Here is a 26,338-nt window from a genome sequence, read left to right as displayed (position 1 = left end):
AGTATAGGAAAGAATGTATATAGGTTATACGTAATAGTACGCCATTTTATATAAGACACAAGTGCACAGGTTTTGGTATTTGCTCAGGGAACTAGAACCAATCCCCACAAATATAAAAGGATGGCTATAGTTTGTCACTCTGATACAGGTGGACAAAAATATGCATGTGGGATTCTTCTTAAATTTTTTGAACTTTTAAAATTAAGACCTAGTGAGCTAGACATGGTGGCACATGCTTGTAATCCCAGCACTCAGGAGGCTAAGGCAAGAGATCATTGTGAGTTTGAGGTCAGCCTTGACTGTATAGCAACTTCAAGTCCATTATGAACTACATAGTGAGACCTTGCCTCCCAAAACCAAAAGGAAGAAAAGAACTAAGACCAAGATAGTAAAAAGGAACACTATAGGGGTGCGACCTAAGGGTATAATTTCATTCTTTTCCATCCAGCCACATTAATTTGTAGTGTGACTAAAACACACTGACCATGAATAGAACTCTTCTGGGGCCTATGTTTTGTGCTCTTGACATATAGTATGCAGCTAAATACACAAGTTTTGAGGGAATTAAGATATTTCATATTTTCATCCAAATTTTTATCACTGCATATACGAGTGACATGATAAGGTTTTAAATTTTCTGAATGCCATTCTTTTTATGGAAAGTAGATAATGACATCTATTTTATAGTATTTCTTTTGAGAGAAATGAGATGGTCATCTGGTCAGATTCCACTATTGTAAGTATCATAAGCTCAGTGAAGATAAGCAGACTGTGCTATGTGCTGTCACTATTGCTTGAAGTAAGGCAAGTAATACTTCATTGCTTAAAGTAAACAGATTGTAGGGGTGAGTCTCAAGGCATAGCAGAGCCTCTTTCATACTCATGGCTGTGCCTCAGCCTTCAATATTTGGCCACACTTCTATCACTGTCTTGCCCCAGACTGAGCTCAGTTGTGTTTACCTGTTTCCTGTATTAAGGATGGTTATCTGTCACATAGCCTGATTTATCAAGTTTATGACATAAAATGCAGGTTCAAAACACTTCTATTGAAGTGAAAAACAGTCACTAATGAGAAATTCCATGGCTAAAACCCAATCTCTTGTAGAAAAATAGAGATTACCTGAATCATGGAAAGAGGAGTACACAGTGTTAGTCAGAGAGCTCTTGGAACAGTTTGTTAGTAGATATGGGCATGCTGTGCCTAGGATGAGGTCTCTTAAAACTTCTTATAAGCTTACACTTTTTACACTTTCAGACATGAATAATAGGAAGTAACTTTACCTTCCCACTTGAAACAAAACCAGGTAAAATATGAAACAAGTGTTTTTCAAGGCACTAAATACCAGACATGAAAACTCAGATTGTATAGTAGGTGTCTTGGTTACTTTTTTCTCATTGCTGGGACAAAATATCTGATGCCCAAAATTAAGGAAGGAAAGGTTTATTTTGCTTACAGTTCATGGAAGTTTCAGTGCGTACTTGGCAGATTACAAGGCAGAGTGGCACATGGCAAAGAGCTACAGCTCAGGGCGGCAGAACACAGCAAAAGCGGCAAGCACACACCAGGGCAGAATGGGGGAGGAATGTCCTCAAGCACTCTTTTTCTCTCCCTTACATATGCAAACTATCCACCCCAGGGCGGGTGTAGCTCTCACACCCACAATCATTCAACTCTAATAGCCTGCCCCATGGTTGCGTGAGGCTTTGGAGGGGACACACAGACATAAACCATAACAGTAGGTATACATTTAACTTTTTAAGAAATCATCAAACTGTTTCCCAAGGTGACTGGACTATTTTATTTCTTCTTTTCCTTTTATTTTCATATCCCCACAAGCATTGTATTAGAATTTCAGTTCCTCTAAATCCTTACCAGCATTGAGCATGGACATACACTTTAATTTAACCATACTAGTGGATCTTTGGTGGCATCTCATTTTGATTTCATTTGTATCTCTTAATAAAATAACTCTTGGTGTCATTACTAAAATGTTTTTGCCTAATCAAAGGTCATATAATTTTCCTCCTTTGTCATCTTTTAGAAGTCATATAGTTTAGGTTTTATATTAAGTCTGTTAGGTAAAAAAGACCCCTGACAAAACCAACACAGTAACTAGCTACAAAAAAATTTAAAAATGCCATGATAAAAAAATCTACATCAAGGCACACTGTAGTCAAGATTCAAGAAAGTCAACATAAGAACAGAATATTAAAAACTGTTAGAGAAAAGAAATAAATCACCTATACAGGAAAGCCCATCAGAATCACAGAAGACTTCTCAACATAAACCCTTATCAAGCAGAACTTGGAGTGAGGAATTTCAAGCCCTAAAAGAAAACTACCTCCAACCCAGATTGAGGTACCCTGCAAAACTGTCTTTCAAAATCAATGGAGAAATAAGATACTTCCATGACAAAGAAAACTAAAGAAATTCATGACCACCAAACCAGCTCTCCAAAATGTTCTGAAGGATATTTTAGAAAGAGATAATGAAGAGTACAGTTTTAAGAACATCAATAGAAAGATGCCACCAGGCAAGGCTAGCATTTAAAAAGAGGGCAAAGGCAGGGAACCAACAACAGGATAAAACATGACAAGGATAAGGCAATATATATCAGTTATAACCTACAATGTTAATGGTGTCAATTCATCAATCAAAAGAAATAGGCTGTCAAAAGAGATCAAGAAACAAGATACTACATTGTGTTGCATACGAGCACATTTGACTCAAAAAGAAATTAATAGACCCAAAGTCAAAGGATGAAAAATAATACTCCATGCAACAGGAACTTGGAAAAAAACAGGAATAGCTATTCTATCTGCAAACAAAGTGGACTTCAAGTCAAGATAGATCAAGAGAGACAAAACAGTCACTACATCCTTGTTAAAAGAAAGGAACAGATAATGTTAATAAATATATATGCACCAAATATCAGTGCACTCAAATATATAAAATAAATATTAAGTACTAACACAACTGTAATACAAAAATAAAATAAGCACTAATGCAAATATTAGTGGACATAAAATCAAATAAGCACTAATGTAATTATAATTGAATGGGGAACTCTATACCCCACAGACACAGAGAGATCACCTAAACAAAAAATCAACAAATAAATATCAGAACTAAATCAAACTTTGAAACAAATGTACTTAGTAGATGCCTACAGAGAGTTCCATCACACATCATCACAATACATATTCTTCACAGCTGTGCATGGGATGTTCTCCATGATAGACCACATATTAGCTCATAGAACATGCTTAGGTAAATGCAAAGAAACTGAAATTATCCAATGCATATTATCAGAGTTTAGTGCAGTTAAATTGGAAATCAATTGCAAAAGAAACCACAAAAACTTCATAAACACATGGAAATTAAATAACACCATCCTGGCCAGTGGAAGGTAACTTAAAAGACTTAATGGAACTCTAACTGTTATGGTTGATACATTGTGTCAACTTGGGGAGTCTAGAGATTTGGCTAAATGACTCATCAGGAAGCTAGGGTGCTTACTTTATACATCCTGAGCCTGTGGAAGAGGAGGGCATGGAAATTATGTGAGAGCTACATGCCCCTTAGGTGGGGGTAGCCTGTTTACAATGTAAGGCAGGGAAAGAAGCTGCTTCGCGCCATTCCTCCCTTTTGCCCTGGCTGTTTGCTGTTTGGCCGCCATTCCCCCCTTGCTCTTGTTGCTTTGCTGTCTTCTGCCTCAGAGCCAGCAAGTATGGACTGAAACCTCCACAAACTGTGAGCTAAATAAACCTTTCCATCCTTAATTTTGGGCATTGGGTACTTTGTCTCAGCCACGAGAGAAAAGTAACTAAGACACTAACCAATGGATGACAAAAAATTAAAGAAGAAATAAGACACTTTTTACAATTAAATGATAATGCACATACAATTTACCAGAATTTTGGGGACATGATGAAGGTACTACAAGGGAAATTTATAGTAGTGAATTCCCATATCAGAAAAATAAAATGAGCTCAACCTCAAGTATCTAGAAAAAAAGAGCAAGTCATGGAGGACCACCTCGCTGACTCCTTGAAAGAGAAGCAATTGTCTCCATCCTGGCTGAGCCTGACCTTATTTCCATGTATTGACATGTACAGGGCTGGCTAGTACCCTTACTCCTTCAAGTGGCTTTAAGCAATGCATATATTGGTCAAGTAAACATACAAATTCCCTATGATGAATGTTATCATTATGTACATCTGAAATGTACCAGTAAAATTAATTTAAAAAAAAAAAAGAAAATTTAAAGTGAAAGTTTCATTGCCCTTTGTGACCATACACCAGCGTCAGAACTCTAGGGGCCAGACCAGCCAGGGATGTTAGGGGCTATATACAGGGCTCTGGGCTTAGAAGGCCTGGGTAAGGGTGATTGCACAGAAGGGAATAAAGCGAGGGCACCTGATAGGTTGAGCTAATTTCTGTTTTTGTAAGTTTTTTTTTTTTTTTTTTTTTTTTTTTAAATAGAATCACCTGGTCAAGGTTGAGTTGAACTCTGCTTTTCTAAATTAGGCTTTTATCTGTCAGAAATACCTGGAGGGTGTGCTGTGTCCTCTCCTCACAAGTCTGAGGTTCACTTTGAGTTGTATTTCGTTTATAGTGTAAACTATGAATTGTTTTACCATTTTATTAAACTTCACTTGACTTTTTTTTTTAATTTTACACTTTATGTTAGTGAGGAATATCAGTTCATAATTTCATCATTTTTAAAGCAGGAATTTTCATTACAATAGAAACTATCTCTTCATTTTATGCTTTGTATTTCTGGAGAATATAAGTTAACTGTAAAATAAATTCAAATGAAATAAAGATTTTCATTCTATTGAAATTTCTATTTTAATTTGTTATTAATTTTCAGAGTAAGGTCTATTAGTGAGGAGAGGAAAGTCAACTTTAGCTTACCATGTTTTAATACTATATAGCATGTTTAAATTTGTGAATAATTTAGTGCAAATGTATATTGTAATATAAGTTAATATAATTAAGTTAGATGTGCTGGTGTAAAGCAGTCGATCTTTTGTTAGAAATCTCAGTAGGAAATCTGAATTCTCCTCCTTCCAGGGCTCACATTGGTAAATTAAGTTCTCAATAATGAGAAGCTGTTGTTTAGGTTATGATGATCTGCTCAGGGTAGCATGGGTGTAACATTCCACCCACAGCAATAGCTTAAACAGAAAATGGAGGATGGAGCCAACATCTAACTGGAATCGAGGCTTCCACCTGCAGAATTATAAAAGCAGGGGGAAACACAAATTTAAGCAAGTGTGAGACATAGGATGGTATCATTTCTGCTGTGAATACTTTCTTTGCAGGTGAGTTGGTAGGTGCCTCTGCTCTGGAGAAGGAAACCATGCAGGAGATAAGCATCCTCAGATCTCAATCCAGACGGTGCTTAATACCATGAAAGCAATATTTTACTAGGTTTTGGGATGTGGGAGTCTTCATCTGAAGGTGGTTTCTAGGTTCTTCCCATCCCAAGCAAAAAATTGGTCAAGAAAAGCACAAATGGTAGCAAATTTTTATTAATGATAGGAAAAAAAACAGGCTCTGCAGTGCAAATTTTGGCCAAGAAAAAGAAAAGAAGTACACCCTACAGTGTAAGGGTGGGCCACCATGCAAGACAATGCAAATGGCAAAAATAATATGTACTGTCCTTTCTGTGTCATTCCTAAGACTGATGTCAGGTCTAGGACATCTCATCAAAAACCTGCTTGAGTTCTTGGCAGAACATGGAGGTTTTTGGGAACTGTTCTTCCCACATGTGCTGGGATTTTGTAATTAACAGGTCACACCTACTTCCCTAGCCATCTTTGCCATGCCCTAATCTCCTATCTCATTTCCCCCTGAGAGACAGAAATCCTCATAATTCTTTATGGACTTCTGAGGCAGTGGAGGTCTCTCTCTGCTGTAGTTGCTTTATTTGAAGGCACTGTAGGCTCCAGCTACACTGGTATGTTGTGGTTCACTGGCTAGGATGAATAAAACAATCTAGCAGAAGACAATAAGAAAAGAGTTAATGCCTATTCAGCTGTCTGATGGGAGAAAGAAAGTAACTTTATTATTGTGTTGGAGAAGTAAGTCCCCAAATATGTGGAGAAGGTCAGATTTCCACAGTTCTTGTGGAGGACAAAGGATGGCAAAGAGGGAGATTGGATAAATTATAGAGTCTGAGAAGCATAGTCCTAGCAAGATTGTGCATATAATGGATCTAATTAAAAACAGGAGTCTCAGTTTAGGTGTTGAGCTGTGTTGAATTAGGGTCATTAATGACTCTACTTACCTGAACATGAAGCAGTCCTGGAGTCTTGCTTTCTGAAGAGGAACCTCAGGTCTCTCAGAGGTTCTCAGGGATAGCTTTCTTCTTAGTCTTGTGGAAGTTTTAGTGACAATTACTCATGTAGAATTCTTATGGCTTATCATTACATCCCTTAAGGAGGGACCAGAATGATTCCTCAGGAACTGGTATGAAGGCTAGGACCTTGAGGAGCTGTAGGGCTGCTTTTCTTGCCTTACTGCTACCCTTTTGATTTCTGAAGGAGACTTTAGACATGTCTTTTTGGAATCCTTTACAGTGCATGACTGTGACTTGCTTGGGAAGATAGACTACCTCTACTGCTTGTGTTTTATGGATGATTACTGATTAGTCAGCAAGCTCCTTCTTTCCAGGTAGCTGCATGGGCATTTAACACCAGAAAAACATATCTGGCATCTGTATAGATATATAGCTTTTGGCCTTTTCCTAATATCAGTGCCTAAGTAAGAGCTATGAGCTCTGCTCTTTGAGCAGAGGTCACATGTGGAAGTTGATCTCAATGACCTATTGTGAGCTGCATAATCCTCCTGGGACAAAGCTACTTCTATCAATGAAACAAACATCCTCAGGGTCTTGGGCTGGTCCTTGATGTCCTGCCTGCTTGCATAGATCTCAGAAATGACTAGTTCACAATAGTGGCTCACTTCTGGGCCAGTACGGATGAAAAGGCAAGATTAAGAGTAGTGCAAGTTTTTTAATCCTTAAATCAGGCATTCTATTATACCATGCAGTAGGGTCCATCTGTCAGAACCATCTGCCTAAAGAAGATTCAATGGGTCTCAAACTATGCTAAAATGTGTTGGAGGTGCTTTCAATTGTTAAAGTGATTGGGGGGTGTGGAGGAAGTAATACTGGCATTTCGAGGATAGAAGTTAAGAAATCCCTGTGATGAAGAGTCACAAATGCCTGAAATTCAGCAATTTCACTCAACCTTCTATGTTCTAAGCAGAAATAATTTAACTGAAAAATAGCCTCGTAATTTAAACTGCTATTCCATATCCACTCTTGCCATTTCTTACTTCATATTAAATGCAATTCCTTATTAAATTGGCAGGGTCAAATCTTTCCCATTGATCAAGTGTGAAGTCAGTGGAATCTGTGAAGGACGGTTCATGGCTCATCTTGGGGCCTAGAGAGACAGATAATTAGGTCTAGGTTCCTTAAAATGGCATCCTATGCAGAAGAAGGAGACCCAGTGAGCCCACAACATGTCCCTTGTGAGACTCAAGTATTAACTAGACAAGCATCTCTGAAGCTGGTATGATGGTGTCATGTTTCATAGACACGTAGAAGAAAGCCCTGCTGAGGGCATTTTTATCTCCAGATAGGGTCTCCTAACTGCTTAGGAAGACGAATGTTGAGCCACTTGGTGGTTTTACCTAGCAAACTTCCATGAGATCAGAGTGGAATCCCTCCCCACTGAGATTCTCTTAGCCCCCTGAGGCACTTGATAGCTCTACATAAGCAGGGTGGAGCCACTTGAGAAAAATATCTCTTGCATTTATGCCAGTAATAAACACTTTGGTACTTTGTTTAAGGTGGTATAGGTGAAAAAAAGAAACTGTTAAAAATCCTAAGAACAAGGATGGCTTTTTTGTTCTGCTCAGGCCATCAGGCATATGTTTCTAAATTGTCTCCATTTTTGTTTTTTTTCCAGTACCAGGAATCGAACTCATGACCTAGGCACTGTGCCACTAAGCTAAATCCCCAGCCCTGTCTGCATTTTATTAGAAGAAATAAGAACAAGAAAGTGATCTAGCCTAATCCTAAAGACAAGGCACCACATGTTCCTTGCAGTCAGGGGCTTAGTTCCTATCTACAAAGGTTCCAGTGACCATGAGATCAGTTGAAAACAAAGATGGCAGAAACCACGTGGCTGATTCAAACCATTCAACCAGTCATGTGACAAGACAAGATGGCATCCAGTCATGTGATGAGACAAGATAGTGACCCTGACTAAGAAAACAACAACCTGAGAAAGAAACAGCTATCTAAGGGAAAAGCACAGAAGAGGCTTTGAACATAAAAAGGAGTGAACTGGGGAAGGCATGTACTAAGGCAGGTAATCAAGTTACCAACAGCTATTTTTCCCCAAAAAGGTGAGAAAACTGAACAAAGTATCATGGAGAACAGAAACATGAGGTCAAAAAGGCATATTAAACTCTAGGTCCACACATGGTACCTGATCAATCTGTTCTGCAACTGGGTAAAACTTCATTGGTTGTTCTTCCCTGACAAAGTTTCCACAATGAGTGACCAAAATGGGAAAGAGAAGAAAATGAGAGATAAACTTCAAGTGAGCCTGTAGGCCTCTTACTGGCTGAGAGAAAACCAAAACAACAATAAAAAAAAAAAAAACTCAGAGTTCATGCACTGCCCACCCCCACATAGAGGATGGGAAAAGCAGAAAACAATTCCCAATGCCACAAGTTCCCTAGCCTAGCGGAAAGGGACAGGGAAAGCAAAGAAAAAAACTCATAACATTTTAGAGAGAAACAAACAAAAAAATGTACCTGAAAGGCCTTACCTGTTCTGCTGGCTGCCTAAACCAAATATATTACCAGGTTTTAGGTGCTGGAGTCTCCTTTTTTGTTGTTGTTGTTTTTTTTTCCGGTACCGGGAACCGAACTCACCACCTTACGCTTGCCAGGCAGGCGCTTTGCCGCTGAGCTAAATCCCCATCCCCATGGAGTCTCCTTCTTCAGGTGGTTTCTAGGTTTTTTTCTGTTCTGAGAAAAGAATTGGTCAAGAAAACTGCAAATGGTAGCAAAGTTTTCTTAAAGGTGGGAAAAGAAACAGGCTCTTCTGAGTGAGTTTTAGCCAAGTAGAAGTAGGAAAAAAAGTGTACCTACAGAGTGAGGGTGATCACCATGCAAGAGTGACAACAAGGTTAGAAACTCCAAGTGGACTGTCCTTTTTGTATCGCCCACTCCTCGGACTTATGTCAGGTCTAGGCCATCTTATGGAAAACCTGCTCAAGTTTTCACAAGAAGTCCATAAGCAGAGCTTTGGGAACTGTTCTTTGCATATGTCCTGGAATGTTGTAATTAACAGGTCACACCTACTTTCCTAGCCATCTTTGCCATGCCCCAATCTCCTGTCTCATGATGGGATATGGAGTTAGCACCCTGTTTGTCAGTAGGATTGGGCAAGCAACTACAGCAGCCAAGTACAACTTATCTGAAATCTAAACACAATTCTCCAACTTCACTGGATTGGACCTCTTTTACAGCAAGTCTTCAACCCAATGCCATTGCCAAGTGAACACTTTGTATGTCTGTCCCTGTTGACAAGCCTGCACACAAGTCCCCTGACACCTGCCTGTCCCATAGCAGCTCCAAGGTCAGCCCTTGGAGTCTCCTTCTTTAGGTGGTTTCTAGTTTTTTTTTTCTGTCCTGGGAAAAGAATTGGTCAAGAAAACTGCAAATCGTAGCAAAGTTTTCTTAAAGATGGGAAAAGAAACAGGCTCTTCTGAGTGAGTTTTAGCCCTGGTCACCCTGCTCACTCATCACCTCTGGCTGGTCATCAGTCCAGGTCTATCTGCAGCGCAGGCCTCTGTGGAGAGGCTGAGGTGGACTGCCACCAGCTCTCAAGTGAATTCTGCCAGTGATTTTTATGAGAACTTCAGAAGCCAAATTCTTGCTGAAGTAAAAAATATATATTTTATAGATCTCTGCCCCAGAAATAAATAAATCAACTTTCCTTCCTTGGGAATTATATGAAAAATGTTTGCTTTAGTAGAAACCTTGTAATAGCGGTCTTTACTTTTTGCTTTCAGGAGATATTTACAAGCTAAGATTTCAGACAGAGGCACGTTGATTGTTTTTTTTCTTACTTCAAAGCCTCACAAAAGATAATATGCTTCAGAGTGTACTAGAAAAACAGGATGTCATTATTTCTAAAGTTTTATTATTTAATGACATCCAGTTTAAGCCAGGAGTAATTGTTTTTATGTTTCACTGACTGCGTTTGATTACCTGCTAATTATATTGTAAACAGCCACTAAGATCCTCAGAAAGTAGTGACTCTGTTATTCCAAGGTAAAAGACTTGTTCTAAGATCACCAGAGCAGGGCTCTGATGCTGTGGCACAAAGCAAACCCTTTCAGGAGAGTCTTGCACACTAATTTCATTCTCATATACACTAAGGCTCATGTTCACAGCAGATGCAGGCAAATTTCCACTCACACATGTATGAGGGAAGTCAGCAATGTGTGTGTGTGTGCACGTTGGTGGGTGAGTGTCAAGCCTCTCCAAATTCCCTGTTGTGTTCCCTTCAACCTGCCTCAGAAACTCAAACCTATGTTGTTTCCGCCATACCCACAGAAGTCCCTTAGACTCCCACAACACTGTGCGGGTTCCCTAAGTGAGTCACAACAGGTCTCTGACTTCTTTAATAGAATATCACAAAATCCATCAAGGCCAAAACTGTCAGAGCAGCCCTGACCTGTCCTTTTTAGTCCCAAATTTAGAAGGCAGGGGTGTATTTCACTCCTGGCCTCCTACTCTGAGATCACAGGATACTGGGACTTTTTCTCACACTTATACCTTGTTACTTCTTCTGACCATCATTAGCAAGGAAAGAAGCATAGGCTTATGTATGTGCAAAGTTGTACAATGGCTGGCATGTTCTTGCCACCGTCCCAGAGAGATCAAGGGTATGCCCATGGAGAAGAGAATCAGTGATTATGATGTCATAAGGGTTGGCTCCTCTCACTCCACAATATAACCAGGTTTCACCAGACCTGGGCCTCAAATCTCTTCAGCAGGATGCCCTGCAGAGTTTAACCCTTGCCTTTCCCGTGAGCCATGGTGTAATGGAAAGGCCCTGGTCTTGAAGTGTGCAGCAGAGACAGCAAAGACTACATGGACTGATGCCTCTTCCATGACAAGTTCCTACGGTTGGATGAGCCTCCTTGCACAAGCACTGACCTTCTGGCACTGTTTGCATCTAGATGTGACCAGCTTCTGGTGTTTTTCAGTGGGTCACCAGTGTTTTCCATGTGAGCTGAGGCTGCTAAACACTGGTTCCTTATCCAGTCACTCTTTCCCCATCTTCCAGTTGAATGATGCTGAGAACAGAAAACTCACAACATGACAAAACCACAGGGAGAGACGGCCTGAGTGAGGGCTGTTTGTCTGGAGTCGCCCACCTTGGACTTTGCGTGAATGAGGAGGAAATATATGAATTCAGTGAGGGCTTAGTGAAAACATTAGTGAAAATAAGCCTGGTGAATACATCCTCAGGTTGGTCTGAGTCTGGGCTCTCCCATGTTACCTTTACACCTGGACAAGTGCTAACAGCCACAAGCCTAGAGAGCCAAGATATTGTGTGAGTTTATGAAGATAACATACAAGGTATGACTGAAAGAGACGGTGAATGTTTAAATTTCAGAATTCTTACAGTAAAAGACACATTGCCATGAATCCCCCCACAAAATACTCAATTTCACTTCAAATATACTTATTCCATCATTTCTGCAACTTTCTGAAGCAGTTGTGAAAGTCCTCATTCATGAGTGTCTTTACTTGTTCTGTTGCAGGTGCCGTGATGTCTTAAACAGGTTCAAAACATTTGTCCTTCATGCTCATTTATACTTTGGGAAAGAGCAAGAAATCACATGCCATCAGATCTATGAAGAAGGGGGACTGGACATCATAATGTTTCAATGGCCTGCCTTTCCACTGAACGGCAGTCAGCAGCAACTTTCCCTGTATTTTTTATCACATACTCATGAGAGTTTCCAGAACTGCTTCAGAAAATGGCAAGAAGAATTAGAGACATGTGTTCAAGGTAAGGGAGAACATTTTGAAGACAATTAATGTCAATGTACGTTTTAATTTAATTAATTTAAGCATTTACTGCATATTTTGATCACCCCTTTGGAAGGACTGAAACAAAATTAATCAGACTGAGCTTAAAATGGGAAGTATTGGTTCACAAACTTCAAAGTATGAACTGGGAAGCCTCCAGAAAGGCAGGAAGAGAGCCAGTGTTGCCATTTTCAAGCCAGTATCTCCACCTCCCATGTCTATGTCTCATCTTTGATCTCTGGCTGCCACCTCATTTTTATTCACTTAAGATCACTTTTCATTCCAAAACTCTGAAAATACAGCTACTAACAACATCCCTATTCCACATCTTACCACTTCTATGTCAGAGAGGATCAGTTTACTTTAAAGTCCTCATGTCCAAACTGCCAAGACAGAGAGGCCTGGGCCAGGGCCATGTGTTTGGAACAATCACCACACTCTACCGTGTGGCTGAGTCAGGGTGTTCAGAAAGTTAGATGTATTCATGCATTTTCAACTTGCAGTGGGAAGCTGCTGTAAAATCAGCACATGATAAGCCCAGCATCTGTACTAATAGCCCCTGACATACAGGGGAAGAAATTGAATCTCATAGAAGTTAAATTACTGGCCCTCCACCACCCAGCCTCATGAGGCAGAGGTGGAGTCTGAGCACACCCATGCAGCTTCCAAATCAGGGACCCTGGTAGTGTAATGCAACATGTGCTTGTGCTCTCCATTCCCTCAAGGAAAAAAAGCAGTTATGTCATTCTGCAACAGCTGGTTTCACTAAAAGTCACTACATCTGCCTGCATGAGTGAGGCCTGGGTTCCATTCCTGCACCACAAATAACAAGAACAGTAATAACATCATTTGAGGAGGATGCATTGCATCCGTAGGGGAAGGAACTATCAGCACTGGATCACTGATGGACTGCACTGATGTCGGGTGGCAAGGGAGAGGTTACCACTGGAGCAGGAAAGGACCCTACCAATCTGTCCATACTCAAATCAGCAAGTGTCCTGGTATGTGCACCATCCCAAGGAAAGCTGGACTCAGACACTTGTAGCAAGCATGGTCACTTTTCATCAGATTCACCGTGGTGAAGATAGGGGACTGAAAGGCATAAAGGGTGAGTACAAACAGGCTTTGGTACTGGCTCAGATGAGCCTAATTTGATGGCAGAGCCATGGACATCTGTACTCTTTTCTTCTCCACATTTGATAAAGAGGTGTATGCATCAGGTCAGAGACTTCATTGGCCTTTGTAGGATTCAACCTTTATTCTCTCTGTGAAGTTGCCCAGCTTCACCTGACTCTTACACGCATAATGTCATCTTTTATCATTTGATCTAGATGTTGAGCAAAATTTACTATACTGAAGTATTTTCTAAGCTCTTGTGCAGACAAAAGAATTTCTCCTATGTCTGCACTTAATGGACAGGAAGTTTGTACACTGTTAAGAGTCTAAGGATATCACATCACTCCCTCTTACCTCCTCAGCCCTGAGTGACCAGCCTTCACTTATGGAAGATTGGCAGAGGTTTAGCATGTGGGAATCATCACAAGTGGAGGGTGTAAAGGGAAAGAACAGAGCTTTGAGCTCTGCCTCCAACCTTCCTGAGGTCCTTGTTAGCTGTGTGGTCTTGGGCAAATCATTTATCATTTCTAAGTCTCCACTTCTTCAGTTCAAAAATGGAGCTGGAGTCCCCTATACTGAGAATTTCTGTGACAACTAAATAACTGAAAGGTGTCACAGACTTAGCTCTGTCCTGAGAACTCAGCCCAGAGCCCCACAAACATGGCCAAAAACTGCTGGATTAGGGACACGCCTTGCATGTTTCTAAAGAATACATCGCCCTTAGTCCCCTGAGTGTCTCCTCACAGTCTGCATCTGGAAGGCGTGCCTGGTGTGGATCTTTGCAGAAAGGCACTGCAGCCGTGAGCAGCCATCCCAGGAGCATGGTGTCCCTTGTGCCAGCAGAACTCCAGGTTAGTCTGAGGGAAGCACGGTTCCTTGTGTGCAGAAGGACATGCGTGCTAAGCAAGTGTCCCTCCACTGAGCTAGATCCCACAACTCCTCAACCAGCTTTAAACTGAACTCTTTTTTTTTGCCTTTCCCCTGAGGCAGTTACTGCTTTTCCCTCATCTACTTTTTGCAGATGACTAGGACTCCTGGAGGCAGAGTGCGAGGGGGTGGGTAGGGTGGCAGAGAACTGGGACTGGCTGCCCCAGTTCCATTCACACCTGTCCATCTCTTGGAACAGGAACTTCTTCTCTGGGTTGGAGGTTTATGAACACACTGCGTTTAAAAATATCCCACAGGCTGCAATCAGGTATTGTAGAGGTGCTATAGGTAGTTTCTTTAGAAATGGCTTGCCAATCAAAAGTATTCCCGGGTTCTTCTTGCCTCAAACAGTTGGAAGAGACAAGCCAAACACAATGTCAAACATTTACTTGAAAATTGTGGGATAAATGGGTATGGGAGAAACCAGCTCTGCAGAACTAACTTGGGCTAAATAAAGAGGAAAAGAAGGTAAGAGCAAAAATAAAATACACAGTGTCTGAGAAATGTGGCACAGGCTGCTGTGCAGACTCACACGTGATAGTGTCTTTCCCTGACCACTGCTCATTTTTAGGCTGTGCATATCTTGTCCTTGTCCATGCGGGGTCCTCAATCTTGTGATTGACAGGCCCCACTCAGTTGCCTATCCAGCTTTGCCACGCCCTTTCTCCTGTATCCCAATGGCATTCCCTAGTGCAGGCCCAGTTACTGGACACCCCCAGCTGTTATCACTGTGTAAAAAGAGTGAGCCTGGCAGGCTTCGTATCCATGGCTTCAGAGCTGGTCCCTCCAGTGAAGCCTGTGAGGTCAACCTCAGGGCCTACTGCTGTTACAGCTTTTAGTTTTTAGTTCAGGAAGTGGCACGAGTGGTGAAGGCTACAGAAGTTTGGGCCTCAGTGCTATTTCTGCCTCAAAAAAATGAGGTTTGTTTTTCTTTAGGACACGTCTAGTATCTGTTACCCAAAATGCTTGAATTGATTCAGATTTTGAATTTTTTCAGGTTTTGCAATATTTGCGTATACATAGTGAGATACCTTGAAGACAGGACCCAAGTCTAAACACAAATACAAAATAAATTTGTGTTTTACATACACATAACCTTCTACAGGCCAAGGTATTTTATAGCCTAAGGTATTTTTTGCAATATTTTCAATAATTTTGTGCATAAAAAAAGTATCACATTATGGAATTTTCCACTTGTTACTTTATATCTGGGTTCAAAAAGGTATGGGGTTTTGGAACATTAGGAATTTCAGGTTTTCAGATTAGGAATGCACAACCTGCACTAGAGTTTATTTTTGACATATTATAACAGTGTGTATTTATGACAGACAGTGTGATACTCAATACTTGTATACAAGAAATACTAAAACAAAATAATTAGAATTTTCACTGGAATTTCCTAAACCTCACACCACAAAGGCATTCCAAAATGAAGGAAAATAGAAACACTCAGAGATAATGCAGAGAGGTTCCCAACTGCCTCACTGGCCCCTGGATAGCAGGTCTGACCCTGTCCCTTCCTGTGAAGAGCCAACTGCTCAATCTGAGCCAAAGGGCATGTTTAATCCAATGCTATTGGTAGAGGGGCAGCTACACTCCAGAAGGGATAGGCCCTGAATGCCAACTGCAGGACAAGACCAAGGGGTACAGACAAGAGTCTAACCCAGGCTCCTACAGCTCCATCTGTGAGCTGGAAACTCCTCTCATCTGGATCTCACAAAGATTAGTAAGTCATCTGATAAACTATGAAGCTCTCATGAGAAGAAAGGAACCATTGATACAGGCCAGAATATAACTGTGGGGAACATATTTTCATTATTTCTTAATTAATTTTGTTGCTGGGGATTGAACCCAGGACTTCTACCACTGAGCTATACTCCTAGTCTTTACTAATTAATTATTTATGTAAATCCAGAGGCCTGTATTCTGGGCCAGACTGTATAGTAGAAAACAAGGATAAAATAAGAGGCCAGATGTGGTCTCTGTTTAGAATCTAGTATGTGAGATGAAAGTAAAATCAAAGAGTTGCGGTATGAGGAAATTTTACAACTGCTATCCAACAACAATGGTGTGATTCTTACAAGGCTTTTGGTTACAAATAGAAAGGTCTGATGAAGGTATTTGGGTCCTGGGAGTTCTGAGAAGTTGGAGAGGAAGCTAGTAACCCTAGGGTGGGCTCACATTGTCAAGAGAGCTGTTATCTGGACCAAATCTCAAAACAAGAACTTATGGAGTACATAGATGGTGAGGGAAGCATCAAACGAAGGCACCAGCCATGCAAAGAGACCGATGCACAAATAAGGCAAACAGGGAACTATTCGTTCAGAAAGTTGTACAGTGATTTAAGTGGACTGATACTCTCTCATCCTGAGAGTAATTGGTTCATGAACTCACCTGACTTTCCCTACAGGTTAGGACCCCAGGAATGGTAGTTTTTTCTGAGAGGTTGTAGGGAGGATGCTGGAAAGAGGTTGAAGCAAGTCCCTCCCACCATCTGCCCTGGTGTCATGACAGTGTTTACACTGCTCCTGCAGTAGATGCTGCATCGAGAAGGAATGTGTCTTCTGTATCACATATTCTGGCTTTGCCACAAAATGGGCCCAGACTCCAAGCTGTGTAACACTTTATTTACTGAGAATTGAATACTGGAAAAATTTTCATTCTCACTGAGGATCAGATCTTCTGACAATTCCTGAGTCACTTTAAAAGAAGAAAACAGAATTCAGGAGCATAAGTCCCCCTGCCTCACTCAAATCAAAGTGCTTTGGGGAAAAATCTGCCTGGAAATTAGACTCTGAGGGCAACAGAACAAGATTACTTCTCCATCAGACCTGGCTTTTATTACTAGGGTTCCTCATTCTAACACTTATTGGTTGAAATTTAAACACTGGAGAAAATGAATCAAGAGCTTTCAAGTTTTCAAAAGCACTTGAAGCTGATATCCAAAGGCATCAAGTAGCTGGCATGTTATAGCTGTGTAATTAAACAAATGTAATTTCCAGAACCTCTGCAAGGTTTAATAATGAAGTATAACTTTAAATATTATGCCCCCTTAAGAGATCCCACAACTTCTATGTAGATTAATGGTATAAAAGCATCCCGGATGTCTCATTAATTTTTATCTACCTGAGAGACAAGATTTCTTTCAACATGTCTGAAGGAATTCAGTTAATGCTCCTTGCTTCCTAGCTTCCCTCAGTGGATTCAAAGCGTTGGCTTCATTCTAACCTTGGTTTCACATGGTGTGGATGGCCTTTGCTATAGGAGTGTGTCATCAGGGACTGTTTAAAGTGTCTCAGGGAATGAAGAAAAGAAATTAAATGGCAACTAGAAATTTTCAGTATACTAGATCAGGCCTCAGGGGACAGCCCCGGGTCTGGTTCTTGATTTCTCCATCTACTGAGACCCCCATTTCCAAACTTTCACAGTGTTACGGGTGGAGGTTGGTTTTGGTGCAAGGCAAACATGGTTCTGGTTGGAATTCCAACTGTCACCCTCTATTCATTTCCCAAGTACATAGGCATCCAGCTCAGGATATATTGAAAGCATTGTGCCTAGAGAGGCCACACGGTCTGTGAGTACATTCCATAGACTTTGGGATCTGGCAAGTATCACTTTTTCTTCTTAATCACTGTAGCTGACTGACTGATCACATTAATCTGCACACTTGGCTCTTTAGTTTAGAGTCCCCTTACTCTGCAGGCTTGGTCATGTGACTCGATTTGACAAGGATCACTGTTGTAACTGACATGAGAAAGGTCTTTACAAAGTGCGTAGGTATTGCACATCACTCTGCCTCTGCACAATTCCTATTAAAAATAATAACTAAAACAATAGCATAGCCAGCCCAGGCTACCTCTGTTGAGGGAGCAGTGTGTGAGTAGAAGAGAGTCTTAGAGAAGAGTTCAGTGGCTCCACCCAAGGCGGTTCCATACTAGCTCCACCCACTGGACATGCAATCAGAAGGGAGCCCAGTTAAAGCAGCAGAAGTGTCTAACCACCTGCAGCTGAGCCCAGACCTCGGCCAGCCTACAGACTTGCGCAGCAAGCAGTGCCTATTGTCTTAAGCCTCTGTGTTTGAGGTGGCTTATGTGGTAAGAGTGAATGAGAAACTAGCTTGGAGAATTTGAGCAAATCGCACCACATCTGTGAGCTCCTGAGTATACACAGACAAACCCATGCACAGGGCGCACATCTCCGAGCTGCTGGGCAGACCAAAATCATGTACTTGGCAGCGAATAGAGTTTGAAAACATCAGTCACTGCACTTGATACTCCACAACCACATACTCAGATTGTGCTCTCCAACTCAAAATAATTGTCCCTTTGCTATCTGATAAAGTTCAAATTTACTAATGTGCTACTTACAAGATTCTACTCATATCTGTCTCTATTTCATTTCCTCTACTTCCACAGATTATATCTCACTACGTGTATTTATTACTGAAGAAGAGATAACAGGACTGGACCTGCATTGCACCTGAGCATGCATAGCACTATTTTCCAAGCGTAGGACTGAATATGTTACACACATAACCCCATTTAACCTTGTCTTGGATAAAGTCTGATATCTCTTTGTAGGTAAATACATTGAGCCTTGGTGAAATTAAAGACACCATTATCAAAATTTCATGATTAATTTGTGGCTACACTGTAGTTTGAGCAATTAAACTAAAAGTATGGATTCTCAATTATTCCAGGTAACCCCTCAAGATTATAAGGAGGACTGAACTTTAAAACACTGAGGAGGTAATAGATGAAATGCAGCCAAGACTCTGAGGCCAGGAAAATAAGTGCTGAGCAGCGTAAGTGAGCAGTCTTCCAAATGCCAGTGCTTGCTACCTGGAGTAAACCCACCAAGGTGCTGGTAGAGGTGGGAGTGCTGTTGACATTGAGGCAGGTACTGAGATATTAGCACGTTGCTGGGAAAATCAGTTCATTAAAAATGGGAAATATGTTGGAAAAGACCTGTCTCTTCCAGATTGGTGTCTCAGGGTTTAGAAGCGAGTGGTTTTGTAGACAAGGTTAAAAAGAGCCTCCTTCCTTCCCTGATGTTCTTACCCACTCTAACCAAGAACAAAATGCACAGAGCTTTGTGTTAAACACAATCACTCTTTCCTCTCAGATGAAACAATTTGAGTCACGACAGATATGAAAGTGCTGAAAGGTGTTAAGAAACATCCACATGATTACATTTTCAACACTAAAATGAGCTTTTATTTTGAAATTAATACAATTTCATGGGAAAATGCTAAAGAACTTCCAGAGAGATATTATACGTCCTTCACCCAGCTTCCTCTGAAGTCAGCATCTTTCAAATTATAGTGCAATGCCACATCCCAGGAACAGATTCGGGTAAATTCCAAGCAGCCCACTCACATTTCACTACCCATACTCATTTCTGTGTGCAACTCAATGCAACTTTAACACCTGCACAACTTTGTTTTATTACAATCTACTTAACTACCAGATAACCACAGTACTCCTTCAGGCTACCACTCATAAACATCCCCACCTGGCCCCTTGTTTCTAACCCCAGGCAACCACTACTCTGTGGTTCGTATCTGCAGCTTTATTTCATGAAGGTCTTATAAAAGGGATTATGCAATGCATATTATTTTCAGAATGGATGTTTCCCCTCAGCATAACTTCTATTAGATTTGTCTATGAAATTGTTGGTATTAATCCTTTTTCCTTTTTGTTTCTGAATAATAGTTCATAGTATGGCTCAGTGATGGTGATCCTATGGCATGTGTGCCACAGCAGGCATGCAGAGCCCTCTCTGTCTACATGAGAGCCGGGTGTATGAGTTGTTTTTCTAAACTAAAACTTCAGTATTCTGGTTTAATTGCAGTATTGGCACTTTGCTGCAAATAAGTGGGCTTTGGGTTGTGGTTTGGGCTCTCAGTCTCTAAAAGTTTTGCCATTACTGATATAGATGTATCACAACATGCTGAGTCATTCACCCACTGAAGGACATTTAGCCAGTTTCCAGTTTGAGCTCTTTATAAATAAAGTCACTATGAGTATTTATGTAAAAATTTCTGCTTGGAAATTGCTTTCCGTTTCTTTAGGACATACACCCAGGAAGGCAATTGCTGGGTCTTATGGAAAGTTCATTTTTACTTCTGAGGGGAGATACAATTTTTCTGCATTCTCATGACCATTTAATGTTTTAGTATATATGTCTCTTATTTAACCATTCTAAAAGGTATGCATCAACATGTAATTGTGGTTTTAATTTACATTTATCCAATGGCTAATAATTATCTAATGGCTAAGATGTTGACTACTTTTGTGTGTATGATGTGGCATTTGTATAACACTTTCAGTGAAATATCTGTACCTTTCTTTGCTTGTTGGCTTTTTAATTATTTGTGTTTTACTGGTGAGGTTCAAAATTTTTAAAATAAACTGTGGTCCTTTATTGGTTAGGTAATTTCCAGGTAAAAAAATTTATATAAGTTGTAATTTGTATTTTTTCCCAGTCTGTAAGTTGTAGTTTCACTCTCTTAGCATGTTCTTCTAAGAATAAGCATTTCTTTAATTTTGATGACGCCCATTGATTTCAAGTTCAATGTCTTCTCTGATGTTTTATTCTAATGCTGTTAGGTCTTACATGTAAGCATGAGTTGTGGGTCACAATTCTTCCTCTGTTTTTTTTTTCTTTTTTTTTTTGCCTCTAGATATCCAGTTGCTTCTGCAACATTTACTGAAAATGTTCTTCCTCCTCATTTGAGTTTGGTTTTGCACCTTTGTCAAAAACTAACAGGGCGGGGGCTGGGGATTTACCTCAGTGGTACAGCGCCTGCCTGGCAAGCGCAAGGTCATGAGTTCGATTCCCGGTACCGGAAAAACAAAAAACAAAAAACAAAAAACTAACAGGGCAAACTTGTATAGATGTATTTTTAGATTCTCCATTGTGTCTCAATGATCTTTGTATATCCCCCTGCCAGTATTACCATATTTTGATTACTATAGCTGTGTAACATAGCTTAACATTGGAGAGAGTGATTCTTCCTGCTTTACAGTTTTCAACTCTCTTCTTGCTATTTAGAGGATTTCTCTTTTCATACAAATTTTAGAACATGCTTGTGTATATCTGCAAAAGCACCTGCTGGAATTTTGTTAGAAACTGTGTTATACACAGAGGTCAAGGCAAGTGAAACTGACTTCTTTACAATGCTGAGTTTTCTAATCCCAGGACACTGCAATTCATTAAACATTTAGGCCCTTGATTTGTTTTATCAACATTTTAAACTTTACATCATAAGATCTGGTACATATTTTATCCTATTGGAATTGAATATTCCATTTTTGGCACAAGTATTGCATTTTTGTATGGGTTTCTGCTTATCCACGGTCAGTAAGTAGAAAGGTTATTGAATTTTATAGCTTAGCTTGCATTCTGTGACTTCACTGAACTCTCTTGTTAGTTCTGGAATGTTCTGTTGTTATCACTGCTGTTGTAAATTCTTTAATATCTCCTGTGTAGATGATCATGTTATCTTCCAATGGAGATCATTTTATTTTCCTTTTCCATTTTGCCAGCTGTTTATTTCCCATGTTGTTTACTTCAGTAGCAAGAACATGCAGAAAAATATTTAGTCTGTGTGGAGAGACAGGAAATCTGCCTTCTTTGGTCGGAAAAAAATTCAAGCTTTTACTATCTGACATGGTGCTAGCTACAGACTTTTGTAAGTTCTCTAAGTCTCAGGAAACTTGTCTCTATCATGACTGGATGTGAATTTAATGAAATGCTTATTTATGTATCAATTTGTGGAGGACCACCTGGACAACCTCCTGAAAGCAGAGCAATTATCTCCATTTTGTCTAAACCTGACCCTATCTCCATGTGTTGATATGTGCAGAGCTGTCTAGGACTTTTCCTTACCCATTCAATTGGCTTTAAGCAATGCAAATCAGTCTAGCTGAGGTGCTGATGTGTAGTTTGTGAAGCAAGGTGACAGGTCAATGTTGTTCCATGCCATAGCTCCCAAAGAAGCATGTGTGAGCTGGGCCGTGGGGATAGCTGTGCTCCACCCTGTTGGTTGGGATCCAGCCTCAAGAGAAGAGGCTGTGACATTTCAGGGTATAAAAAATTACACATCAGAGATGAAGCACTGACCTCAGAACATTAGATACTGCCTTGAATTGTGTTATGCAGATTACTCTTTCTTCATAGTTCTCTCCCTGCATATTGCAGAGGTGATTTCAGTCTTCCTACCTAGCCCAGCTCATGGCTCTCACATACTTCCTGCCATTCTCACAGTCATTCATCCCTGAGTCACTGCCCTATTCACAGATTAAAAAAACCTGGCTTCACACTTAGGTAGAAGGTTTTTCTCTTCTTAGCCATCATCCTCTCTGGTCTTAGGACCCTCTTGGCTCCCCGCAATTATAAATATGCCTTAGTGTCTTTATTCTTGCCATGGGTTGCACTGGAAATGGTATATTGCAATTAACTCACTCAGATTCCACTGACTTTTCATGGGATTGCAACTGTAGACATTTTGGACTGCAACAAGGACCAGGAACAGCCCTCTACACCAGTTGATGTAAACTTATAATTTTTTTGCTTTTTCAGCATTTTAATATGGTGGATTACATTGTTTTCTTTTAATATTAAGCGTCTCACTTATTCCTATATCTCACTTAGAGTAGGAATGTACATGCATTATTGGACTTGATAAACACTTATTAGAATTTTTCTGTGTTCTTGAGAGATAACTTTCCTGGGAGGTGTTTCTATGCATGTGTATGAGTTCATACATGCATGTGTGCATGTGTGCATGTGTGTGTATGTTTGCATCCTTGCATGTGCACTGTTCATCTTGGCAGTATTTATCTAACCTCACAACATGAGTTGGAAAGTGTTCTCTTTTATTTTTCATACATATTGTGAAAAATAATATTGATTCTTATATGGTTGGTAAAATTCTATAGAAAAATCATTTCAATTAGAATATGACAGAGTTATTAAAAATACTACTTATTTAATTGTTATAGGACTATTCAACTTATCTTGACTGAGTTTAGGAAATTCTTGTTTATTTTACTGAATTAGTCTGCTTCTTTCTAAGTTGGCAAACTCATGAGTTTATATTTGTTTATAATATTCCCTTATTATGTTTTTAATGTCTAAGGGATAAGTTATGATAGCTCATAGTTTATTCTTATATTGGTTTTATACATTTTATTTTTTGTCTTTGCCAATCGTGTTAAAGCTTTATCAATTTTTCTTGAAATTTTAGAAAAATTTTCACTATATTGGTTTTCTGTTTTCCTATCTTTGGTTGCAGACATTTCTATTATACTAGTCTTTACTATTTCTTTCCCATTTATGTTTATTGTCTTCTTTGCTTTCCAACTGGAAACTTACAGTTGAATTGAAGTTTTTTCTTTTCTAATGTAATTATTTAGTATTTTCTTTTTGTATTTTTATTTTTGATTTCTAATTTGATTCACTTACTATCAAAGAAATTATTCTATATTATTTAATTTTTAAAGTTTTAGTGTTTGTTTTATGACCAGAGGATAATTAACTTTGTGCATGCACCAAAGACAGTATAAAAAGACATGAATTTTCCAGTTTTGGGCAGTGAGTACTATAAATGTCAACTATGACTTGAGAGTTGCATGTTCAATTCTTCCATACCATGGCTACATTATTCTCTAGTAATTCTACAATTCCTAAGACTGGGGTGTTGAAGTCCCCAAGTATGCTTAAGGATTTGATTAGGTGTCCTATTCAATCTTTCAGTGTTGCGTTTTATGAGTTTGGAAGCTCTGTCTTTCCATGCATACACATGTAGGATTACTATACACTCTTGATGTATTGGTCTATTTTTATCATTGTGAAATGCCCAGGATTATAACCAGAACATTTTTTGTGAAATGTTTAGTTCATATTAGTGCAACCACAATTGTTTTTCTTTGATTTATGTTTCCATTGACTATCATTTCTCAACCTCTTTCTATTTCCCTAAGACATTATGATTCTTAAGTATTTTTAATAGAGTATAATGGTGAATTGTTTCTTTAATCCACCTTGCCAGTCTCTGTCTTTGAATAGTTTTTAAGCCACTAACAATTGCTATAATTATTAATGTTGGACTTATATCTTCTATTTTAATAATTTTTAAATTATGTTTTTATATGGTTTTTTCTTGGATGCTTTTGAGATTTCTACTTTTATTTATTATTTGTTAGTCTAAGCAATGCACTTTCTATAGTTATCTCAGCGGTTGGTTTTATTACCAATTTTCTACTTATTATTATTTTTTATTACCATTTATATGTGTAAATTATCACATCCTGCAGATGTCTGGGTCCTACCACTTTGGGTAGAGTGTTCAGAACTTATTTCTGCTTAAATTCTTTAATATCACTTTTTAAAAGTAAAAGTGTTTTTTATTTTCTACACAATGAACACCATGCATAATAATGTTATAAATCTTAACACACGTATTATTAAATAATTCATAAGGAGAAAGATCATATACATAGTATGTTTACTTCTACATTAACACATTTCATTACTCTTCTTTTTGTAATGAATGTCTCAGGCTTTTTTTTCTTTCTTGTTTTCATAACCGTGTTTGTCATTACTTTGGGATTTTCCTGTTGGTGTTTTATTTTAATATATGTTTACAGTACATGCAGTTTATAATCAACTTGGGGATTGGGTATATGTACACAACACAACTTGTTTCTTTTTTTAATGCCCTTCCATTTCCATCCTCTTCCCTTCTTCCTCTTTTAATTCTGCTTTCTTTATTTTCATTCTTGTTGATTATTTCTCTTAGCTCATGTTTATATAATGTTACATGTATTTGTTGATCATTTGTACTTCTTTCTCAGTGAAGTGTCTATTTCACTTGCCCAGTTCTTGACTGCATCTTTTACTTTAGGTAGTCAATTTTGGGGGGAATTCTTTATGTATTCTAGTAGATATTAGTCTTCTATTTGAGGAATAGCTGGCAAAAATTTTCCCATTCTGTAGGTCATTGCTTCACTCTACTAAATTCTTTTGCTGCACAGGGGCTTTTAATTTGCTATAAGCCCAATTGTTGATTTTTATTATTTCTTGTGCAGTTGCAGTTCTAAGAAATCCTTTCCTACACCTATGACTTCTAAAGTTTTACCTAGGGCTGCGGATAAAGCTCAGTGGCATAAGTGCCTGCCTGGCAAGTGCAAGATCATGAGTTTGATTCCTGGTACCGGAAGAAAAACAAAAACAAAAGAAAATAAAGTTTTACCTATTTTATATTACAGAATATTCAATATTTCTGTTTTCATGTTTAAAGCTTTGATGCATTTTTATTTTAATTTAGTACATGATGAGATATATTGGTCCAGTTTCTATCTTCTGCAAACAGTTATCCAGTTTTCCCAGCACCACTTGTTGAACAGGCTGTTTTTCCTCCAATGTATGCTTTTGGACCCATCGTCAAAGATCAAATAGCAGAATCTGTCTGGGGATGTTTCTGAATCCTCAATTCAGAGGATGAATAGAGCAGCCATTAATACATGTATCTGTTTTTGTTTGGGTAGCATGCTGGTTTTGTCGCTTGCTTTGTAGTATAGCTTGAAGTCGGATATTGTGATGCCTGATGCTTTGCTTTTGTTACACAAGGTTCCTTTGGCTGGGTCTCTTTTGACTCAGTATGAATTTTAGGATTGTTTTCTCTAGATCTATGAAGTGTGATGTTAGTATTTTGATTGAGACTGCATTGAATCTTGGGAGTATGGTCATTTTGACAATATTGGTTCTGCCTATCCAGGGGCAAGGGACATCTTTCCATTTTCTGATATCCTCTTCAATCTCTTTCATCAGAGTACTGTAGTCGTTTTTATTGTACAGGTCTTTCATCTTGGTTAGGTTAATTTCTAGGTGTTTCAATTTTCTTGAAGCTACTGTGAATAGTATTGTTTTCATAATTTCTTTCTCATCCTGTTCATTGTTGGTGTACACAAATGCTAATGATTTTTGTGTACTGATCTAGGATTCTGCTATTTTGAAGTTGGCTAGTAATTCTAAGAGATTTTTGTTGTTGTTGTTGAATTCTTTGGGCCTTCTATGTAGAGTATCATGTCACCTGCAAATAATGATCACTGGAGTTCTTGCATAAGTATATAGAACACTTAT

General features: G+C 39.2%; 1 long non-coding RNA gene across 1 annotated transcript in view; it reads left to right on the top strand.

Moving 5' to 3' along the window:
• Positions 1 to 11,066: 11,066 nt before the first annotated feature.
• LOC106149980 overlaps positions 11,067 to 26,338 on the top strand; it is a 33,606-nt gene continuing 18,334 nt past the window's right edge. The window contains exons 1-2 of the long non-coding RNA XR_001236484.1: positions 11,067 to 11,689; positions 11,875 to 12,125. This is a non-coding gene — a long non-coding RNA (uncharacterized LOC106149980). The remainder of the gene's footprint in view (positions 11,690 to 11,874; positions 12,126 to 26,338) is intronic.

This window comes from Chinchilla lanigera, unplaced genomic scaffold (assembly GCF_000276665.1).
Source record: "Chinchilla lanigera isolate Chin_1 unplaced genomic scaffold, ChiLan1.0 scaffold00058, whole genome shotgun sequence".
In the NCBI taxonomy this organism is placed as follows: Eukaryota; Metazoa; Chordata; class Mammalia; order Rodentia; family Chinchillidae; genus Chinchilla; species Chinchilla lanigera.
This window is presented reverse-complemented; position numbering and strand designations above follow the sequence as displayed.